General features: G+C 49.1%; 1 protein-coding gene across 2 annotated transcripts in view; it reads right to left on the bottom strand.

Annotated features, from left to right (window-relative positions):
- Positions 1–23,141, bottom strand: part of NRTN (neurturin) — a 79,485-nt gene that overhangs the window by 22,754 nt on the left and 33,590 nt on the right. The window lies entirely within an intron of this gene.

Here is a 23,141-nt window from a genome sequence, read left to right as displayed (position 1 = left end):
TATCCAGTGATCCATCTGCTGTTTCTAGGCCCAGCTGCTGGCTGTCAGAGCTTATGGGACACCCAGAGCATGAGACTGAATCCCTGACCATCTTGGCTAATAGCTACTGACTGACCTGCCCTCCACAAACTTATCTAGCTCTTTTTTGAACCCAGTTATAGTTTTGGCCTTCACAACATCCCCTGGCAAGGAGTTCCACAGGCTGACTGTGTGTTGTGTGAAGTACTTCCTTTTGTTTGTTTTAAACCTATTAATTTCATTGGGTGACCCCTGGTTCTTGTGTTATATGAAGGGGTAAATAACACTGCCTTATTCGCTTTCTTCGCCCCATTCATGATTTTATAGACATATATCATATCCCACATTAGTTGTCTCTTTTCTAAGATGAACAATCTCAGTCTTTTAAATCTCTCCTCATATGGAAGCTGTTCCATACCCCTAATCATTTTTGTTGCCCTTCTCTGCAACTTTTCCAATTCTAATATATCTTTTTTGAGATGGGGGCAAGTGCAAATACATGCAAAGGTGTGGATGTACCATGGATTTATAAGCGGCATTATGATATTTTCTGTCTTATTATCTATCCCTTGCCAAATGGCCCCTAACATTCTGTTAAATTTTTTGACTGCCGCTGCACATTGAGCGGATGTTTGCAGAGAACTGTCCACAGTGACTCCCAGGTCTCTTTCTAATTTAGACCCCATCATTTTGCATGTATAGTTGGGATTATTTTTCCCACTGTGCATGACTTTGCATTAGGGCTGTCGATTAATCATAGTTAACTCACGTGATTAACTCAAAAAAAATTAATCGTGATTAATCACAGTTTTAATCACACTGTTAAACAATAGGATACCAATGGAAATTTATTAAATATTTTGGATGTTTTTCTACATTTTCATATATATTGTATTCTGTGTTGTAATTGAAATCAGTGTATATTATTTTTGATTATAAATATTTGCACTGTAAAAATGATAAACAAAAGAAATAGTATTTTTCAATTTACCTCATGCAAGTACTGTAGTGCAATCTCTTTGTCGTGAAGGTGCAACTTACAAATGTAGATTTTTTTTTTGTTACATAACTGCACTCAAAAACAAAACAATGTAAAACTTCAGAGCCTACAAGTCCACTCAGTCCTATTTCTTGTTCAGCCAATCGCTAAGACAAACAAGTTTCCTTACATTTACAGGAGATAATGCTGCCTTCTTCTTATTTACAATGATACCAGAAAGTGAGAACAAGCATTTGCATGGCACTTTTGTAGCCGGCATTGCAAGGTATTTATGTGCCAGATATGCTAAACATTCATATGCCCCTTCATGCTTCGGCCACCATTCCATAGGACATGCTTCCATGCTGATGACGCTCGTTAAAAAAATACTACAATAATTAAATTTGTGACTGAACTCCTTGGGGGAGAACTGTATGTCCCCTGCTCTGTTTTACCTGCATTCTGCCATATATTTCGTGTTATAGCAGTCTCGCATGATGACCCAGCACATGTTCATTTTAAGAACACTTTCATTGCAGATTTGACAAAACACAAAGAAGGTACCAATGTGAGATTTCTAAAGATAGCTACAACACTCGACCCAAGGTTTAAGAATCAGAAATGACTTCCAAAATCTGAGAGGGACGAGGTGTGGAACATGCTTTCAGAAGTCTTAAAAGAGCAACACTCCAATGCGGAAACTACAGAACCCAAACCACCGAAAGAGAAAATCAACCTTCTGCTGGTGGCATCTGACTTAGATAATGAAAATGAACATGTGTCGGTCCGCACTGCTTTGGATTGTCATTGAACAGAACCCATCATCAGCATGGACGCATGTCCTCTGGAATGGTGGTTGAAGCATGAAGGGACATATGAATGCATCTGGCATGTAAATATCTTGCGACACCGGCTACAACAGTGCCATGTGAACGCCTGTTTTCACTTTCAGGGGACATTGTAAATAAGAAGCAGGCAGCATTATCTCCTGCAAATGTAACCAAACTTGTTTCTCTGAGCGATTGGCTGAACAAGAAGTAGGCCTGAGTGGACTTGCAGACTCTAAAATTTTACAGTGTTTATTTTTGAATGCAGGTTTTTATGTACGTCATTCTACATTTGTAAGTTCAACTTTCATGATAAAGAGATTGCACGACAGTACTTGTATTAGGTGAATTGAAAAATACCGGTTCTTTTGTTTTTTACAGTGCAAATACTTGTAATCAAAAATAAATATAAAGGGAGCACTGTACATGTTGTATTCTGTGTTGTAATTGAAATCAATATATTTGAAAATGTAGAAAACATCCAAAAATATTAAAATAAATAGTATTCTATTATTGTTTGACAGTGCAATTAATCACCATTCATTTTTTAATTGCACGATTAATTGCGATTAATTTTTTAAATCGCTTGACAGCCCTACTTTGCATTTATCACCATTGAATTTCGTCCGCCATTTTGTCGTAAGCCAGTTCAGTGAGTTCCCTTTGTAACTTTTCACAGTCAACTTTGGACTTAACTATCTTGAGTAAATTTGCATCATCTGCAAATTTCGCCACCTCACTGTTCACCCTTTTTATGAATATGTTGAACAGCAAAGGTCTCAGTACAGAGCTCTGGGGGACTCCACTATTTACCTCCCACCTGTGTTGCAGGTCTGGGCTGGGGGAGGGCTGCCTGGGCCATGCCACTCCGGCTGCCCCTGGGGCCGGCCTGGGCTGCGCTGCCCTGGCTGGGTCCGGGCCACTCCGGGGTCGGTCCGGGCTGCGCCTGGGGCTGCACGTGGGCCTGATCCAGCCGTGACTGGGCCTCACCCGGCCAGAGCTGGGTCCATGTTGCTCCGGCTGCGCCACCCTGACCCACCGGGCGAGTTCCCTAAGCGCCTGCACAGCACTCAATAGGCTGCTGCGCGGCCATGCAGTTTACAGGGAACTTAGCCTCTCTCCATTGTGAAAACTGACCATTTATTCCTTCCCTTTGTTACCTATCTTTTAACCAGTTACTGATCCAAGAGAGGACCTTCCCTCTCATCCCATGATTACCTACTTTGTTTAAGAGCCTTTGGTGAGAAACATAGGCGTCGACTCCGTGGGTGCTCCGGGACTGGAGCACCCATGGAAAAAAATAGTGGGTGCTCAGCACCCACCAGCCACAGCTGATCTGGAACGCTGCCAAACAGCTGTTTGGCAGCTGGGGAACGGCTTGGGGGAGGGCGGAGAGCGGTGGGCGGAGGACTTGGGGAAGGGACAGAGTGGGAGCAGGAAGAGGTGGAGTGAGGCCCGGCTTTGGGGGACAGGGTGGAGCACCCCCCACAGGAAAAGGAAAAGTCGGCACCTATGGTGAGAGACCTTGTCAAAAGCGTTCTGAAAAGTTCATACACTATATCTACTGGATCCCCCTTGTCCACATGTTTGACACCCTCAAAGAATTCTAGTAGATTGGTGAGGCACGGTTTCTCTTTACAGAAGCCACGTTGAGTCTTCCCCAACATATTGCGTTCATCTATGCATCTGATCATTCTGTTTCAACCAACTGCCTGGTACTGAAGTTAGGCTTACCAGCCTGTAATTGCCAGGGCCCCCTCTGGAGCCTTTTAAAAAAAGTCTGTATTACATTGGCCATCCTCCAGTCATCTAGTTCAGAGGCTGATTTAAGTGATAGGTTACATACCACAGTTAATAGTTCTGGAATGTCATATTTCAGTTCCTTCAGAATTCTTGGGTACATACCATGTGATCCTGGTAACATATTACTCTTTAATTTATGTATTTGTTCCAAAACCTCTCTACTGACACATCAGTCTGGGACAGTTCCTCAGATTGGTCACTGAAAAAGGCACGGCTCAGGTATGGGCATCTCCCCACATCCTCTGCAGTCAAGACTAAAGCCAAGAATTAATTTAGCTTCTCTGCAACTGCCTTGTCTTCCTTGAGTGCTCCTTTAGCACCTCAATCATTCACTAGCCCCACTGACTGCTGGGCAGGCTTCCTGTTTCTAATGTACTTAAGAAAAATATTTGCTGTTAGTTTTTGTGGCTTCAACCAGCTACTTTCAAATTCTTTCTTGGCCTGCCTTATTATACTTGTACATTTGACTCGCCAGAGTTTATGCTCCGTTCTCTTTTCCTCGCTGGGATTTGACTTCCAGATTTTAAAGGATGCCTTTTTGACAAACACTTCTACCATGGATGCAGCTTATACTGACAAAAACCTGCACTCTTGCTGGGATAGCTTGTTCCAACCTCCCTTCACCACACCCCCTCCTGAGTAAAATACGTTATACTGGCAAAAGTAGAGTTTTGCTGTCTAATTGCATCTATAAAGTCCATAATAATAGACTTTAGCTCACAGGGATATTTTAAAGTTTTATTAGGGTTTGAAGGCTTGGCTCTCCTCTCTGTCTGAATCAGGAGCGACTTCCCTGAAGGTCATGGCATTACACAAGGGTTACATTGGTGTAAGTCAAGTATCAGGGGGTAGCCGTGTTAGTCTGTATCTACAAAAACAACAAAGAGTCTGGTGGCACCTTAAAGACTAACAGATTTATTTGGGCATAAGCTTTCGTGAGTAAAAACCTCATCCGAAGAAGTGAGGTTTTTACTCACGAAAGCTTATGCCCAAATAAATCTGTTAGTCTTTAAGGTGCCACCAGACTCTTTGTTGTTATTGGTGTAAGTGTGCAGTGAATCAGGCCTGGAGCCTTTCAGATCTTTTGATGAAAGGTGCTCTAGGAGCACAAAGCCACGGGGGATCGGTATGTCGGTTTCAGACTCGACATAGAGACGGAATGAGCTAAACGCCGGACGTACATTTCTAGCATCAGCTAGTCTATGGCCCGCCAGAGAGTCCTCCCTAAAGGTCCCGCACCCACCGCACGCTTTAAATCAAACTGCACTGTACAATTGCGAACATTGTTGGAGATCGCATCATACTAATCAAGGCGTCTGGCTTATACTTTATAAACGGACAGACACGGATCTGGGTCTTCCATCACTGCAGGGTAACACAGGGAGCAGCTATCAGGACAGAGCACTGCGAGCTAAAGGTTTAGAACGAGATGCCAAGAAGATTATTGCATTCGGACGGAGGCGGCTCTCTCAGACGCGCGCCCATGGAAGGTGAGGAGAATTTGCTTCTTGAGGAACTGAGCGAAAATCAGAGGTGGGCCTGTGAATTGTGGTCTATTGTGAGCAGATTTTAAGATGGAGAGTTGGCGGATTTGGAATTTGGTAAGTGCAGCATAAATCAACAGCCCCGTGCTTGGGATAAGCGAGACAGGATCTATAAAGGGTAGGTCTACACTTACCACCGGGTCCGGCGGTAAGCAATCGATCTTCTGGCATCGATCCCGGAAGTGCTCGCCGTCGACGCCGGTACTCCAGCTCGGCGAGAGGAGTACGCGGCATCGACGGGGGAGCCTGCCTGCTGCATCTGGACCCGCGGTAAGTTCGAACTAAGGTACTTTGAATTCAGCTACGGTATTAACGTAGCTGAATTTGCGTACCTTAGTTCGAAGTGGGGGGTTAGTGTGGACCAGGCCAAAGACTACAAACGATTAGGGCCTAAGGTTGCCAACTTTGTAATATTTTAAAGCCAGACACCCTGCCCCTGAGGCCCCACCTGTCTCTTCCTCCAAGACCCCGCCCCTTCTCCCAAAGCCCCACCTCTGCCCCCTTCCCTGCCCGCCTCTTCCCCAAGGCTCCAACCCCCATTGGCTCCTCTTTCCTCCTCCCGTCATTGCTGGCAGCTTGTCCCCTCTCTCTCCCTGCTCTGCCTGGGATCTCGCCTGTGGAGCCGGGGCTGGGAGCGGCAGCCGCCCGGCGCAGGTAGGAGGTGGCCCTGGCTGAGTAGGTGATGACTTGGCGCCTCCCCACCTCCCCTGCCTGCAGTTACTGGACTTTGGTCTCCAGTCAGTGGATGTGATCGGACACTGTCAGGTCCCCTTTTCGGGTTCGACTGGGCTTTCCGGACACCTGGCCACCCTACCTTGGCCTCGGATTCACGTTTCCTCTGAAAGCAGCTGCCGAGCACGGTATTGATGCAGATGAAGAGCGCCACCTGCTGGATCCCCAGAACTGCTTCCTGTGTCGCCGTCCTGTTCCGTGGAGGTCTCTCGTGCTGCTTCTAGGCCTTGTCCGGCCGCTTTTAGCTGGGAAGAGCTGGCCCGGTTACAGCACAAGGGGGCATGGCTGCGGGCCACGTGAATGTTTGCAAAGAGACGATCTCAAAATACTTTTTCCAGAACAGGAACTAATAAACTGTCAGCAACTCAGAGGCCCAGAAATAGACAAAGGGAAGCAAGTGTCTCTTTCAGGCGAGGATAAGCTGCTTGTTTCAAGGCTTGCGGTGGGATTCGCACCAGGAATCGGAATGCTGGCAGGAGGGGACGAGCCCCCGGGGGTCGCCATCAAAGGGACAGAGTGCTTCAGCGAGAACAGAAGGAAGAGAGATGAAAGAGTCAACTATTTGCAGAGGCTGCGCTGCAGAAAGGCAGCTAATTTCCCCCTCTGTAACAAGCCAGGGCTCCGGGGAATGAAAAGCCTTTGTAGAGGTAACTTGAGCACCCTCGCTTCAGGAAATCAGCCAGCAGCCCCACACAGCGGGAATGTACTCGGGTAGCTTTACAGACACTAGCGGCCGGCGTTCCAGCCTAACCTTTCTATTCAGGTTAGTAAGAGGAGGAGTACGGCAGTAGCGCCTAGTAGTGCCAGTCATGTGCTCGGTGCTGTACAAACCCAGAACAAACAGGCAGCCCCTGCCCCATAGATCTTACAGTGTAAGGGTCTTGTCACCGTGGGATCCGAGCACGTGACACAGCTAGCAATGCAGGACCCCATGCAACTGCATCATACACGCTTCTCTCCAACACGCTCCAAGAACATTATGACGGACTCAGAGAAGGGCGTCCCAGCGCCTCACGCTTCGACTCTACGTGGATGAAGCAGGCAAATGGCTCTCTCCCCCACCTGATGTCCGTGCACAACCAGAGCAGCCGTGACACAGCTTCATCTTCATTCCTCCAGAGCACAGGTAAACTGAGACCTCCCTCTGGGCTGGAGTTTGCTGGGGCTTATGCCAAGGTAATCTGGGGCAACTGCACTGAAGTCAAAAAGGGCTGGCTCTGGGTTTGCATAGGAGTCTCTGAGATGAGAATCTGTGTGTGTGTGTGTCTCTCTCTCTGGTGGTTCGTCATTAAGTTCCAAGGACACAGCGCTTTGGCCTGCAGCCTCACCATCTCTGCATAGAGCAAAGCACGTCTGGTTCTTAAGAAGACCCTTCAGTCTTGTCTAGATGGGGACACCCAGTAAAAATTAATTCAGATTAATTTTCAAAGTGGATTAATTAAACCTCAAACCCCTGTCTGGACACTCTCATTTGGCATTAAAGTGGCTTTAGGAACATTAATCCAAATTAACTGAAGGGGTGAATTCAAAACAGTTACTAGTAATTAGTAACTAATCTGCTTTGAATTCACACCTTCTGTTTATTTGGATTCACTCTCTGAAGTGTCCCCGTGTAGACAAGTCCTTCGTTCAGTCTGATTTCACACAAAGCAAGGCCACCAAGAACTTATGAAACAAATCTGGAATGAGGGAAAAGGCACCACTGTCTGCACTGTAATTTCTGGTTCATCCTGGCCAAGAGAAACCAAAAAGTACTCAGGAGATTTCCAGGTCAATTTCGAGATGAGTGAGCTTCTGAAAGTCCTTGAGTAAACAACTGATCTTCAGCGTAGCCATGTTCCAGGTGGTTTGTCCAACCGTAGTCAGAATGTCCAGTCACTTTAATCCAGATCCCATTAATGGAACATTCTCGTATGTTTTACCTTTTGCATCAAGGAGTTGAGATCTCTGTAATTACATTAATACAGTTCTGACATCACAAATCATAGAATCATGGAAGATTAGGATTGGAAGAGACCTCAGGAGGTCATCTAGTCCAACCCCCTGTTCAAAGTAGGACCAGCACCAACTAAATCATCCCAGCCAGGGCTTTGTGAAGCCGGGCCTTAAAAACCTCTAAGGATGGAGATTCCACCACCTCCCTAGGGAACCCATTCCAGTGCTTCACCACCCTCCTAGTGAAATAGCGTTCCTAATATCCAACCTAGACCTCCCCCACTGCAACTTGAGACCATTGCTCCTTGTTCCGTCATCTGCCACCACTGAGAACAGCCAAGCTCCATCCTCTTTGGAACCCCCCTTCAGGTAGTTGAAAGCAGCTATCAAATCCCCCCTCATTCTTCTCTTCTGCAGACTAAACAAGCCCAGTTCCTTCAGCCTCTCCTCATCAGGCATCAAGTCTCCTTTCCATCTCAGGACCTGCCTTCCTTCCAATCTGCATTGCAGGCAGAGACGGCCACTGTGGGGAAAACCCCAGTATACCTCAGAAAGGTCTGGAGGCAGAAGGGCATCAGGCACACAGGCTGGGATTTCAAAGGTGCCTAAGGGAGTTAGGTGCTGAACTTTCACTGAATTCCAATGGATTGGGGTACCTAAGTAAAGATGGGTGAATGACTGATTTTTCAGTTTGGCCAGCAAACTGAATATTCAGTTTGGGTCCAGAAATGTTTGGTGCGTGTCAACAAACTGGAAGAGCGCATGTCAAGCCAGCAAACATCTTGGATATGTCTGCACTGCACTAAAACACCTGCGGTGCCGAGTCTCAGAGCACGCAGGGCTAAAAATGCAGCACTCGGGCATGCAGGGCCAAAAATTGCAGTGGAGACATTTGGGCTTGGGCTGGAGCCCAGGTTCTGAGACCCACTCCCCTCCCAAGGTTTCAGAGCCCAGGCTCCAGGCTGAGCCCAAATGTCTCCACTGCAAGTTTTAGTCGTGCAGCCCAAGCAACCTGACCCAGGCCAGCCGCAGGTCTTCTATTGTAGTGCAGACATACCCCATGTGACCATCAGCCAAGTAGGTAGGACACTTGCCTGAAATGCCGGACAGCCAGACTTGAATCTCCACTCAGGAGCAAGGGCTAGAACGTGAGATCATCCCCCTGCCATGGGAGGCTGTTTGGGGGAGGATGAGCTCTCACTCTCCTGTCAAAGCTGTCCCACTGTGAATACAGCCCTGGGGCCAGCCAGAGCCACTCTGTAACCTGGTGATTAAAGCATTCACCTGGGAAGTAGGCACTGTGGTCAACTCCTGCCTCTGAATCAGACAGAGAGAAGATTGGAATCCACAGCGCCTACCTCCGAGGTGAGCGCCTCCATCACCAGGCTACAGGGTCCTTCTTTCGTTCATTGGCCCAATGACGAGGTAAGGAGTTATGAAAAGTTGACCAGCAGGAGCACTGGAGAGCAGAATCGCCTATGGCCTGGTGGTGAGGGCCCTCAGCTGCTAAGAAGGAGACCTCAGTTCAACTCCTTGTTCCTCTGATGGCCCTGGCTATCTCCTTAGGGAAGGAGAAGAAGTCAAGCTGTGGAACTAACCATACTTTCTAGAGACAGATGTGGGAAGTAGGGTGACCAGATGTCCTGATTTTGTAGGGACAGTCCTGATTTTTGGGGTCTTTTTCTTATATAGGTTTCTACTACCCCCCACCCCCGTCCTGGTTTTTCACATTTGCTGTCTGGTCTCCCTACTGGGAAGCAAGGGCAGGTGGTCTGTTCCGCTCATCCAAAAATCAATCCAGACCCTGCTTGTGGGGGCAAAGGAGGGGGAAAGTCTGGCGTGGAAGCAGCTCGGTGGGGATGACAGGGACTCCTAATTAAAACCCCCCAGCATGAAACAAGCAGCAGGGCCACAGAGGCTCTTTGCCTCCAAACTGCTCGGCTATAAAAAGGTTTCCTAGCTGGGAAAGGAATCCTGGAAAGGTTCAGCATGAGGCAGGGTGTTAATAGAGAACCGGGCACCGGGCTGCAACGTAAGGCAAGAGAGATGTGATGCTGGAGTGCAGACAGTATAAACAGCCCAGGTGGCGCTGGGGAACGCGGGAGGCAGCGACACTAACCAGAACACTGCCGGCCGTTTGAAGTTCCCTAAAGAAGTGGTGCCAAGGCAGCTGTTGTAAACCTCCGATCGCTCCTGCATGGGTTTCCAGAACCCTTCACGCTCCGGTCTGACCTCGAGCCTGAAAGCAGAGGAGAGCTTGAGCGCTCTGACTTGCAACCTCCGCTTCTACCGCGCTGTCAGAACTTTGGCCCCATCCCTGACCTCGCCCTCCGCGCGAGCGGCACACGGCAAACGCAAAATAACTCCTGTGTGCGCACATACATTTTTTTTTTTTTTAGATGCACGGCTAGACAGAAGCAAAACATGCGGGAGACGCCGCAAGAAAAATAAAAGCCACACTAGCCAATCTCAGAGCCTGGGTCAACTGACTTGCGCTTGCAGGTCTCACGCTAAAGGGCTAAAAAGAGCAGTATAGACATTCAGGTTTGGGTTGGAGCCTGGATTCTGAAATGCAGAGAAGGGGGAAGACCTCAGAGCCCGGGCTCCAGCCTGAACCTAAAAGCCCACAGTGCGGTATTTTTAGCCCCATAGCGCGAGTCCTGTGAGCACGAGTCAGCTGACCCAGTGAGTCAGTGAGACTCACTGCCCCAGGTGTTCTTATTTTTTTTTGCAGTGTGTACGTTTGGCAAGCGGGAAGGTAAAGGCCCCTGTTTTATTTCACATCCATAAAATGTTAGGAGAAATATTGCAGGCAAACAGCAGCGCCGCGGGGAAGGATCTGGTTTTTTGCTTTGTTCCTCAAGCTCTTCTGGGTTCAATCTGTCTATAAAGGAGAGGCTGTCAAGATGTTTAGGGGTGACCCAGAATATAGGGTTTAAACAGTTTTGCAAAGCCTAATATCAAAGGAATTGTTTTCGTTATTTTATGTCTTAATGTTTGAGGGGTGGAGACATCCCCATGAGGTCCCCGGGAATGCCAGGCTAATGCAGCCTGCCGCCAACTCTCATCCAATAGACCCGTGTTTCTCAACCTTTTTGATACCAGGAACAGGCTTGCTGCCTTCCTAAACTGTGTCAGTGAGATCTCAGGGACCGGTGCTGGTCCACGGACCGGTCGTTGAGCAACCCTGCTCTGGAGCGTTTCAGAAAGCAGATACTTCTCACGGATCCTGCTTCTCTGCCAAACCCCCTTTTTCTGTGGGCCACAGGAACTGGCAGACTGGAGCAGAGCCGAGGTCCATCTAGCCCAGTAGCATGTCTCTGAAAGTGGCCAGTGCCAGATTCTCCAGAAGAAGATGTAAGACACCTTGCAGGGTTGGTGGATTAAACCATCCCCAGGGAAGTCTCGTCCTGACCCTTGATTGTTAGAGGTTGGCTTACACCCTGAAGCATGAGGTGTTATCTCCCTTCCAACACTGTGGGTTTTTAAAGCAATGACTGTGATAACTGGATATTCTGGAAGATCTCTGCATATTCCTAGGTCTCCATCGACCAAACTTTCAGGACCACTGTGCCGGGGTGAAAGTAAATGCAGATCTTACCGGTATGAGGCCACTCTGCCCCCCCCGAAGGGGCGGGGCCTCGGCCAGAAGGGGCGGGGCTAGGGGGTCAGTGTCCCCCAGCCAGTCCATCTGCGCTCCCTGGCCCGTGCTGCCTGGGGCTCCAGCAGCAATTTAAAGGACCCGGGGCTCTGGCTGCAGCAGCCAGAGCCCCAGGACCTTTTAAATCGCAGCCCGGGGACAGCTACTTCGGCGGCCGGGGGGGGGGGCAAAGGGGCAGCACTTTAATGTCACTGTCCCTTTTGTGCCCCCTGTCGGTGGCCCTGCTGGTAGGGACCTGGCAGAGCCGCAAATCGGGGGCGCAAAAGGGGCAGTGGCTACCTTTTACTGGTACGCCGTACCGGCCCGTACCCCCTTACTTTCACCCCTGCCACTGTGAGAGTGTAACATTGACAGACCCCGGTCGGGGGACAGGATCGAACCTGGGACCTCTGGGCATGAGCCTCTACTGCATGAACTAAAAGCCATGTGCCTCTTAGCTAATGCTGGAGCAGACTCATTAATCGCTTTCTAAGTGGTCTCGGTGCCACTCGATGGGCCAGAGCACCGCCCCCAGGAGGTGTGTGGGTTACAAGAGCACCTCTGAAATTCATTCTCCAAGCTGCACAACGTCCAAGAGCAATGGGAGAACATAGGCATCGACACTGGGGATGCTCGGGGGCTGGCGCACCCATGAAAAGACATAGTGGTTTTCAGCACCCACCCACCACCTGCTGATCAGCTGTTTTGTGGTGGGTGGGACTTGGGAGGCGCTTGGGGGAGGAGGCTGAGCAAGGGCGGACAGAGGTGGGGCAAGTGTGGGGCCTTGGGGGAAGGGGCGGAACGGGGGCAGGGCCTCAGGACAAAGTGCAGGTGGGGCATCCACCTGGAAAAATGAAAGTCATCGCCTGGGTGGGAGAAAGTCAATTAGATTCTGAAATCTCCTTAATAATAATAAATGGAGATATCCCATCTCCTAGAACTGGAAGGGACCTTGAAAGGTCATTGAGTCCAGCCCCCTGCTTTCACTAGCAGGACCAAGTACTGATTTTGCCCCAGATCCCTAAGTGGCCCCCTCAAGGATTGAACTCACAACCCTGGATTTAGGAGGCCAATGCCCAAACCACTGAGCTATCCCTCCCCCCTCCTTGTTTTAAAAACTGGCAGCAGCATCACAGGACAGGGGAGAGTTTCTTTTTATATTGTCAATGTCCCGTGAAGCCAGGATATATTCAGGGCACGGTAGTAACAACTTAGCTCCCCATTCTGCAAGCCTTCCTCGCAGCCAGGTCAAGAAGACTGTTTGCATAAAGGCTGCAGAATCCGGGCCCTTGGTCTTCCTCCCACCTGGGGCAGCGGGAGGTTGCAGCATTGCAGTGGTGTTTTCATGCCACCCTGACAGATTGATAACAAACAGCTGAAAGGAACGTTGCCGAAGGGTGGGCTTGAAAGGGTGTCCGATCAACTTGCGCCCACGGTGAGGCAGCATGGTCTAGTACTGGCCTGGGAGACAGGACAGTTGGGTTCTATTCCTAGCTGTGCCGCTGTCCTGCAGCATGGCCTGGTGGGAGTTGCTTCTTCTTTGCATCTGTTTCCCCTCCCACCCTTTGTCTACAGAGACTGTGAGTTCGCTGTCTCTCGCCCAGGGGCGGCTCTATGCTTTTGGCCGCCCCAAGCACGGCAGTCAGGCGGCCTTCGGCGGCACGCCTGCGGGCGGTCCGCTGGTCACGCGGATTCGGCGGCGTTTCTGCAGGCGATCTGCCGGTCCTGCGCCTTCAGCGTACCCGCCGCTGAATTGCCGCCGAAGCCGCGGGACCGGCGGACCTCCCGCAGAAACGCCGCCACTTGCTGCGTTGGTGCCTGGAGCCGCCCCTGCTCTCGCCATGTGTTCGTACCGTGCTTACCACCATGCGCAGTCCCATCCCGGCCGGGGCGTCTCGGTTATCTTGTAATACCGATAACAACCGCCACCCAGGCCTGGTTCCAGACGCAGCGCTGAGAGTGCCAACGTAGGCCTGCCCCGGAGATGTTAAGCGCCACCGTGTCCTTATCAGTAGCTTCCCGAGTCCGCTCCCAAGAGGTCAGTACTAGTTCAGAAGTAAAAGATCTACTGCAGTGCAGTCGTGGCCCCTAATCTCCACTGTGCAAATCAATCATCTATCAATACCGGGTTCTGTAAAAAAAAGCTTTCTCCTTATGAAGCCGGACTCGTTGGCCTCGAGCGCTTGCCCATGACCTTTTAAAAACCAGCTCCCTGCTACAAGTGCGCAAGACGACTAAATTCCATAAAGAACCTGTTCCTTTCTTTGGGATTTTCTTGCACTGGGCAAACCACAAAGCATGTGCCAGCCAACGGGGGATCTGAAATTCGCAGAAAAACAAATTACAGCCCATGACTCCCCCGGCCTTTGTCTGAACTGTGCTCTCGGGCTCTTTGTTGCCATTTACAACCGTTTTCGATAACAATAAAGAATAAGAACGGCAGGGCCTCGGTGACTTAACGAACAAAGCACATGTCTGGTTGGGAGGCGCCGTTGCCAAGAGAATCCAGAAAGATCACAAAAATGACGGGGGCCAACAAAGCTGACTCCAAACAGCCCGAACTCACCCCTGCCCCAGGTCAATCTCACACTCGGAACTGACAGACCTCTGCGTAGCTGCTTCCTCTCCTCGTTGACTCCTGCAAGTCAATGGCCTGTGGATTGAGTCTCAGCCACCTCCCCGTCAATCTGAGCCCCAATCCCAGCCAGGCATTGTGTTAACTGACAGCCAATAAAAATGGAAGGCATCGGCCCAGAACTTCCAAAGAACTGAGCTCCCGTTTAAAGCACCAAAATTAAGTGCCCGGCACCTGCCATTAACAATGGAGAATCCCCCAACCAGGGTTGTCAGTTTTGGTGGGACGTGTTCTTGGAGGTTTCCTCACGTGACCTATGAAAGATTCATCTTTAATTCCTGGAGAATTCAGGGCAATTCTGGAGGGCTGGCAACCCTCCCCATCACCCTCGTGGTTCATGGGAGCTACTAGTTGTTGAGCACTTTCCGAAATCTGGACCACTGCACTGGGCTGGCCAAGACCCTCAGCCTTAATATCTCCCCATATGTGTTGAATACGAGGAGTGGCAGAACTGAGCTGTCTGGTGTCCTACAGAGAGGGCCCCACCATTTAGTTGCCTGGAATCTATAGTTGAGCTGTGAGGTTGAGAGAGGAGGTCATGACTGCAGGCTCCTTGGCCTTTCTGTTGAGACAGCCAGCTAGTGGGGGTGATGCTCTGAGATGCACTAGCTCCTACTCAGAGATCCACCAATTTATTTTGCGTGGGCCTTCAGGAGCCAACAGTTCTGGCCAACAGAGCTTCAGTATGGAGAGTGAGGAGCCCCACAGCCAAACTGATCCAGCCATCATATCTGGCTCACGACCCATTTCTGCTCGCTGAATTCACCAGGGGACTGCGTGGGTTAGTCTCTCTCCCGCACTGCCTCCTCCTCTTTCCTTGCTCCAGAACCAACCCCCTGTGTGCTGGCTGCCACCAGCGACGTCTCACTCAAGCGGATACAGAGCTAGCATCAAAAGGAAAAAAAAAAAAACCACCCCAGGGACAAAGATCAGAAAGCCCTCAGCGTTAGCCTGCTAAAATGCACTGACATGCTGAACCAGGCTTCTCGGCAACTGGATAGTTCACATCTTAAATAGTGACAAAAGCTAATGTGAAGTCTCGATCCTCCTGGCACTGCCACAGCTGCGGGTGAGGAAATGTCAAGCGACCAGCCAGCCCTTCACCCTGTCCTTTAGACACGCACTTGAACTTGGCCACTAGCTGCTTTAGATGAAAGATGCTGTGTGTTGTACCAGACGATCTGTTCTGGGGTTGCTTTGAAAGGCTGTATCTCGTATCCTGCCGGAACCTAACAGGCTGCAAGGGATATTCGTCTAGGGATTCCTTAATAACTACAGTTAGCACGTATATGCCTAGATCTCAAAGCAATTGATTCATTATTATTAATTATTTGCATTACCATAGCCTCTATGAGCCCTATTCACGGACCAGGACCTCTCTGTGCAAGGTGCTGTACAAACAGAACAAAAGACATTCCCTCCTCCAAAAAGCTTCCAAGCCAAGTGTAAGATAAGACATGTGTATATAAACAGACAGAGGAGTAACAGGAAACAATGAGCTAGCACATGTACATGCGATGGGACGTGGTCGTGGTCTCAGCACAGCCGCATGCTACCCAACGTCAAGACTTTTGGCCACATCGCAGCAAAGCAAAATGGCTTTGTGGGAGCTCCTCCCAAGCATGAGGGGCGCTTGTTTGCAGATTTGACAACTGGGTTATAGAGGCTGGCACTATGGGTTGATCATACAGATGGGGGGAACCAACACACAGAGTGGGGAACGTGACTTTGCCCAGGAGTTCTGTTCAGAGACACCTTGGGGATTCAAACACAACTCTCCTACTGCTAAACCACCTTAGCCACTGTACCATGCCGCCCTGCCAGGGAGCAGAGCAAGCCTGTAGAAGTACATAAATCAGATATGGGACTTCAGACGCCAACCCCCATCCCGATCCAGGTTCCTGAATTACGCACAGGCTTAGCAGAATTCAATTTTTTAAAATCATTTTGACAGATAATATCAACGTTTATTTTGAGGCACTTTTTTCTGTTTAAATGCTCACCGTCGCGCAAAGTGATGAGGTTTGGGCATTCGTTTTATTGCTATCAATGTACGTTTTTACAGTTGCGGGAAATCATTTTTTTTAACGGCGGTAAGACTTTAGCTTCAAAAAGTTAAAGCTTTATAACTGCTCAGACATAACTGGTCAACATCACACGTCACAGTAAACAACGTAAATATCCTTAAACCCTAATCCGTTCTCGAGCAGCATTTCTCTTACTTTCCCTACCTGTACATTTCGATTCATAGCAATGGGAAATGTTTTTCCGTCAGTTTATGAGGGTCTGGTGAATCGAATCTTTCCCAAGCTAATTACACGAGAGTTTTCAAAGCAGAGTCAGACGGCCAAAAGAGGAAGCGAGCTCAGATCTAACAGAACAGAGTGACTTTGGCTTATCTGTTATAGGGCCAGAATAGTCACGTATACTTTATATATGTTTCAAAAAATAGCATGAGGAATGCAGAATGTTTGGAACGTGCCTAGGAGATGAATTGTCTTAGAGTGCGCAGAGTAGCTGTAAAAAAGTGTGAAAAATATTGTTCTAAAGATGCTATGAGCCTGCTTTTCCATTGCCCTTGGCTTCAGGCCGTCATTTATACCAGGGCAAGAGCTGTAACTTTACTACACAGGCAAAGACTTCTTTGCTTCTGTAGAGAAGCCATGTGGTCTATTGGCTAGCAGCACTGCCCAGAACCCGAACACACCCTGGGTTTTAGTCTCAACTCTGCTGTGTAACCATGAGTATGTCTCTGTTTCCACCACCAGTCTTGTCTAGATTGCAGCAGAGGTTTGCGTAGGGCCAAGCCCAATGGACTTTTGGGCACTACTGTAATATAACAAATAATACTAGTTAATCTACAGCTCTGACACAGCCATGGGGGAGCAAGCTAGCGTCCACTCTGGCTCAGGTGCCAGCAGTAAGTTCATGAGCCACATACTAACTGCAAAATCAGAGTGAATGGTGAGGGTATTGTGGTAGCATGTACCCGCCCCAGTCGTAGGCCAGCACGGTGCTAGGTGCTGCAGCAACACAGAACAAAAGCCAGTCTCTGCCCCAGAGAGCTTACAATTGAAGTATAAGACACAAGACAACAGGCTACAGATGGCTACAGATAGCAGAGCATAAGGACACACTGCTGGTCAGTGGTCTGAGCACACCAGCTGCCTCGCCATTGTCAAGTGCCATATACAATCCAGAAAGTACCCAGATTGACTCTCAGATCCCAGGGGGGATTTTCCGCACCGCCCTTTAGAGAAAAATCATCTTTCTGCTTGTAAACGGAGTAGCTTTGGCCAAGGAAATATTGGACAGAATGATGCAAGTGTGACGGACGTGGGACTGCTGTGTAATACTGTCGGATTACTGTGTGTGATTGGGTCACTGGAGCAATTACTGTATGAACACGCTGGTTCGGTTTAACGGCAGAGCTTTCGGGAAACAAGCCACGTTACAAACCTCATTTTGCCAAGGCTGAGAATGAACACATCGAAAGGACAAACAGCTAAAAACTCTCCGGTCTGAGGTGGGACCAGATGTTCCGTAGTTGTTTGTAGGGAACAGACTGACACAGGCAGCCGCGGGTGACTCTGAAGTCACACCTTCCTCAGCTTTCCAGGGGGACGGTGACCCCAAGGTAAGAGACTTGCATAGGGACTGTTAATTGTTTTAAACTTCCTTTTATCGTATGCTTTGCTTTGTTGCTGCTGTTAAGATTAAACAATACTTTAGTAAGAGAAAGTGGCCTGGTCACCTGCATTAAAAACTAGTCACAAGTTCCTGAAGGGAAGACCCACAGGTACCCAAACGCAGCCAGATCTGTTAGGGATAAACATGGCTGATACCAGGTCCTGGAATACAGCACCCTGAGTCTAAATGGAAGGATCACTTCGTTCCATCCAAGGGAGTAAAGGCACAAAGCCTCAGACTTGATGGGGCGCACGCAGGGAGAACAGAGAGAGGGTCAGAGGTGCAGCTAGTCTGGTAACCATGACAGCCAGGAATGGGGACAAATCGGAAGGGCCAACATGGGGAATATTTTCTAACCAGTTATTTCAGCTACACGTTCACTTCCACGAATACGGACCCTGGCAATGTGATTTCTCCAAGTTGCTTTTTTAAATTAGATCTAGAGCTCAACTAATAATTGATTTTTCAGGCTGGTGGCTGAACCAGAAGGAAAAAAAAAAATCAGTTTCAAACCAAAACTGGAGTTTTTTCAGTTTTTCTTGCTGAAACAGGAAACTGGAAAAAAAAAATGTTCGGGTCAACAAAACGTTTAGAATGATAATTCAAAACGACATTTTCAAAACAAACCATTTTGATGTTTCCAAAGTGTTTGTTTACAGGGGGCTTGTTTGTTTGTTTTCAGAGGACACATTCACCAAATTCCACCTGAATAAATGACAAGTTCAGTGCCCCCAAATGGATTTTCCAGCAAATCTCCCCTTTGCTGAAGATATTTTGCCCAGCTCTAATAAGGACTAGAGCAGAGTGAATAATGTTATTTCTGGTTCAGGGGCCAAGCCAAAATATTCAAAAGAAAATCCAGTTTGATTTGCACTCAAACAAATTTTTTCAAATTTATTTTTGTCCTATCAAAAAAATTTCAGTTTGACATGACCAACAGGTTTGCGTTTTCATTCAGATGTTTCAGGTGTTTTTCACCCCTTTGTGTGTGTGTGTGTGTGTGTGTGTGTGTGTGTGTGTGTGTGTGTGTGTGTGTGTTTTAAACTGACCAAATTTAAAATCAAAACACTATTTCAAACCAAAGAGTCAAAAAGAAACATTTCTAAAGGGTAGAAATCTTTTAAAAAGACACCCAGCCCTGTTTTAAAGACCTCAGATGACATAAAATCCACCATATTCCTTGGTAAATTTTTCCAATGGTTAATTACCGTCACTGTTCAAAAAATTATGCCTTATTTCTAGTCTGGATTTGTCTACCTTCAGCTTCCAAACACTGGATCTCGTTATGCCTTTTCCTGCTCTACTAAAAAGACAGCTACTAATAGAATTCTCTTCCCTACGAAGGCACTAATAGACCATGATCAAAACACCACTTTACCTTCTCTTGGATCAACTAAACAAATTGAGCATCTCTCTCACTTTCAGGTAGGCTTTCCAGATTTCAGATCATCCCTCTATTTCTTTTCCAAACCATTTTCCATTTTCTCAACAGAGGTTTATTGACAGTCTTATGATATTCAGTGTTTTTCTTAAGGCCCCAGCTCCTGGAGTCTGATTATGTGAGTTTCTCAACTTCTAATTAAAGGGGAAAAAAGTAAGTTTCTAGGCCTCAACAATGGGGAAAAACGGCACGGGCACATGAATCCTAAAGGCTTACAAAACCAAAGGCAAATAGAAACCCAACATGTATTATATTTTTAATATCTGCTGATTTTTAAGCCAAGCTCATAATTTTGGGGCTTGGCATGATTTTTGAACGCCATTCATAAGGACAAAAAGTTATCACTCTCATGGTGCCAACAGCCTCTCTCAAGATCAAGGCCTTGCTGGAACATCAAAGAGAATTTCCACCTGCCACCCTATTTATTTTAGTGCCTTAAATGGGAGCCGAGCGGCTTTGAAATCCTGGCCCTCAGTGACTCACTCGAGAGGCATTAAACAGTTTCCACTCAGGATCAACATACTAGTAAAATAACTGCAGCATTTGCTGTGAGGGGGCTCCTCAGAGCCCCTCCAGCAAAACCCAACTCCTGTACGGCCTAGCCATTGAAGATGAGCAGCGTGAGGTAGTAATGACCCGGTCCAAAAAGCCGCCTGATTTAACAGCTCGCAAAGACAATACCAAGAGAGCAGAGAAAGTCTGTCAGCCCATAATCCAAACGCAGCGAAGCGCCAACGCTGGGGTGGATGGGAGCTGCATGCTGTTCAAAGAAATACATTACTAGGAACGAGGAAAAAAAACGTTCCTTCGGGAGAACTGGGGGAGGAGGGAAAGGAAGAAGGGGGGGGGGAAAGGCGTGCGAAAGGAACTAAACTCTCAAGTTACTGACCCACTTCTGGGAAATTAATTGCATATAAAACCCCCCGAATCGAAAGGAGAAGCAAGCAAATCCCAGGATGAGGTAAAAACTGCACAAAGTGAAACACGACCCACACAGTGAGCGAGCGCCTGCTGCAGCAGAAAGCTAAACTCAGATGTTCAAAAATCAGGAGTCGTTCTCCCCCTCCCCGCCCCCCCCCCTCAAAAAAGCATGAGGGTTTTTTTTAATAATGTTATAGTAGGTGTTTGGTCTGGCTTTTGATTTTTCCCTACTCTGTGTGTGTGTGTGTGTGTGTGTGTGTGTGTGTGTGTGTGCGCACCCACCCCCCATCTCCCCACCCCGCCTCTTCTCCCAGGGCCCCACCCTGCCCTGTCTCTCCCTCAAGACTCCCCCCACTCGCTCCTCTGCCCATCACTTGCTGCTCTCCTCCCTCAACTCCAGCGTGAGTTGCAAACCCCAGCTCCAGCAGGCCACCTGGGAGTGCAGGTCAGAAGAGCGCTGCGGCCGCACGGGAGCCACCAGGCAGCCCCGCTGGCGAGCTAGGACACGGCCTTTCCTGCCTGGCAACCTCCCACCACCCTGAGCTGCCTGCCCAACAGCGCCCTTCTCCGCCCGCTTGAGTCCTCCCTGCCCAAGAGCATGGCCAGGGGAAGCGCTGGCTGATGGGGCAACTCATGTTCCTTCCATCCCAGGGAACGTTCCATGCCCGCTGGGAGCCCTTTACCCCACTCGCCGTGCCCTCACCCCTGCCCTCTGTTCTCTGCCACAGCCCTGCAAACTGTACTCCTCAAAGGGGCCTCCCGAGCTGGTGTATGCGTGTTGCCACAGAAGCCGCCGCTTCAGGGCTGGGTGACAGGCTGCCACTTCCCCCGCACCCACCCGTGGTAACCGGACTTTTGGTGTCCGGTCAGCACATCTGACTGGACACTGACAGGTCCCCTTTTCAAACGTACTTTCCGGTTGAAAACCCTATTTATTGAGGATGGCAATTTCGGCCCTTCCACAGCTGGAGCTCTCACCCCCCACATCTGCCCACCCCCCAGTCCAACAATTAATTCTCCCCCCCGCAACCCTGATATCAAGCCTGTCCCACCAGCCCAGATCTGCCCGGGGCAAAGCTGTATTCCCCACCTGCCAAACCAGCCCAGGTTATTCCCCCAAAGCTTCCCCAGATGCACACAGAGAAACCTTCTATGATACACAATACATGGGGACATGCCTCCCACTCCCACACCCCAACCCCAGACATCTCCTCCAACCCAGAGGCACACAGCAAGATTTCCCCCACACACACCTGATCTCCCAGCCCAGGAGGTAGCAGCAGCCAAGCAGGGGTGGTGAGACCTAGTCATGCTGGTGCAGCCATCGCTCCTCTGCCTGGAACCCCCTGCAGCAGCTTCTCCCCACGTCCTCCTGCCTGGAGGCTCCTCCCAAGATGGACATCAGGGAACGGCCACCATCTCCATACATGACCCTCCCCAGTCCTAGCAAAGAGAGCTTGCCAACACAACAGCAGCGCTGTTTGCAGGCTGGGAGGAGGTGGCCAGAGGGAACCAAGGCTACCTCAGTGGCACCAACTCTTTTTTATCGCGAAATGCACCATAATTGGTATTTTTTCTTGAAGCTCCAGCTGCTGGAGTCCCAGGATTACACATCAATCTCAGCTCCCATTGAAAAACAAAAAGTAAGTTTCTAGCCCTTGGGGGACTAGCTTGAAAATGAGACCAGAGTGTGACCCCCTAAAGGTTTATGAATCAGATACAAGAAGAACCCCAAATGTACTATTCTTCAAACTGCATGATTTTGAAGGCCATCTCAGGATCATGGAGGGGCCCAACCCACGACTTTTGATGGCCCGGGGCTGGCCATGCTGCTACATGTTCTTGGAAAGACTATTTTAGACACACGCACATGGCGACTTGTTATTGTTTTTTTCTCGTTCTTCTCGGGCCATCTCCAGCCGAACCTAAGCAAAACCAGAGCTTCAGCGCACCACAGATGGTTCGGCTTTCCCACCCATCCTAAGTGAAAACCATCCAATGCGAAAGAAAACACAAAAGCCTTTTCCTCTCAACCTCCACTTTTCCCTGGTGCCCCTCCTCAGAGGCCAGCCTCCCCAAGACTGATGCCTTTTCCCTCCATCCCCCACCCCTTCTCTGGGGAAGCCTTTTGGATGACAATAAAAGCCTTTCTGCTTTCAGTGGATATTCCGCCTCCTTGTATCTAATGAAGGCACGAAACCACAGCAGCTAAACGCATCCCAGATTTGCAGAATCACAGACAAGAAGGAGACCGCAACTATGCGAGGGGATTTCTTGCATTCCAGGCAGGATGGAAACCTCATCGGCAGGACATGCTAATCAACTGCGCCGTTCCTATCCTGACATGAAATTTACATTCATTGTGAATTACAGTTGGTATTGTTTTACATCTCGGAACAGCTGTGCAAATGCAACAAGGTCCCTGCAACACAAGAGAAGGTGGGTCCGGAAGCACCCGGTCAATATCTCCATGGTTTGCAGCATCCACCCAGTACCAGTCTTCCCCAGCAAAGGTTCGCCTGGATGTTGAAATGGATGTGCCGCGACTCCGTTCGTGCCCTGCCGGCGTTAGCATCTCACGAGTGAGTTTATGAGCAGGAGCATTGGCAGAAGCGGGGAATTTTAAACCAGTTTGGCAAAAAAGTAAGTCTCAAATTTGTCATCGCAAGCATTGCCTGGGAAACCTGGCTCAAAGGCCACCTTGCCCCTGGGGGGGGTCATTTGCACCGCTACAAAGAGCGTGCAAAGGGGGGTGAAATGCTACCGTTCTGATTTGGTATTGGAGCGGGGTAGCTGTTTACTGAGCACCCCCTTGTGACCAGGGGTCACCTTGCAGGCACCCTGCCCCCTTTTGGCCCTCTCTTGCGGGCCCTCTAAGAACTGCACACAGGCTTTCACATGGATAACAACCCCCCCCACACACACCCGTGCCCTCCCTTGCCTGGGGCTGGCTTAATAACACAACAGTTCTTAATC

Source organism: Malaclemys terrapin, chromosome 24 (genome assembly GCF_027887155.1).
Source record: "Malaclemys terrapin pileata isolate rMalTer1 chromosome 24, rMalTer1.hap1, whole genome shotgun sequence".
Lineage (NCBI taxonomy): Eukaryota > Metazoa > Chordata > Testudines > Emydidae > Malaclemys > Malaclemys terrapin.
The sequence above is the reverse complement of the archived record's forward strand: the minus strand, read 5'-3'. Positions and strand labels throughout refer to the sequence as shown.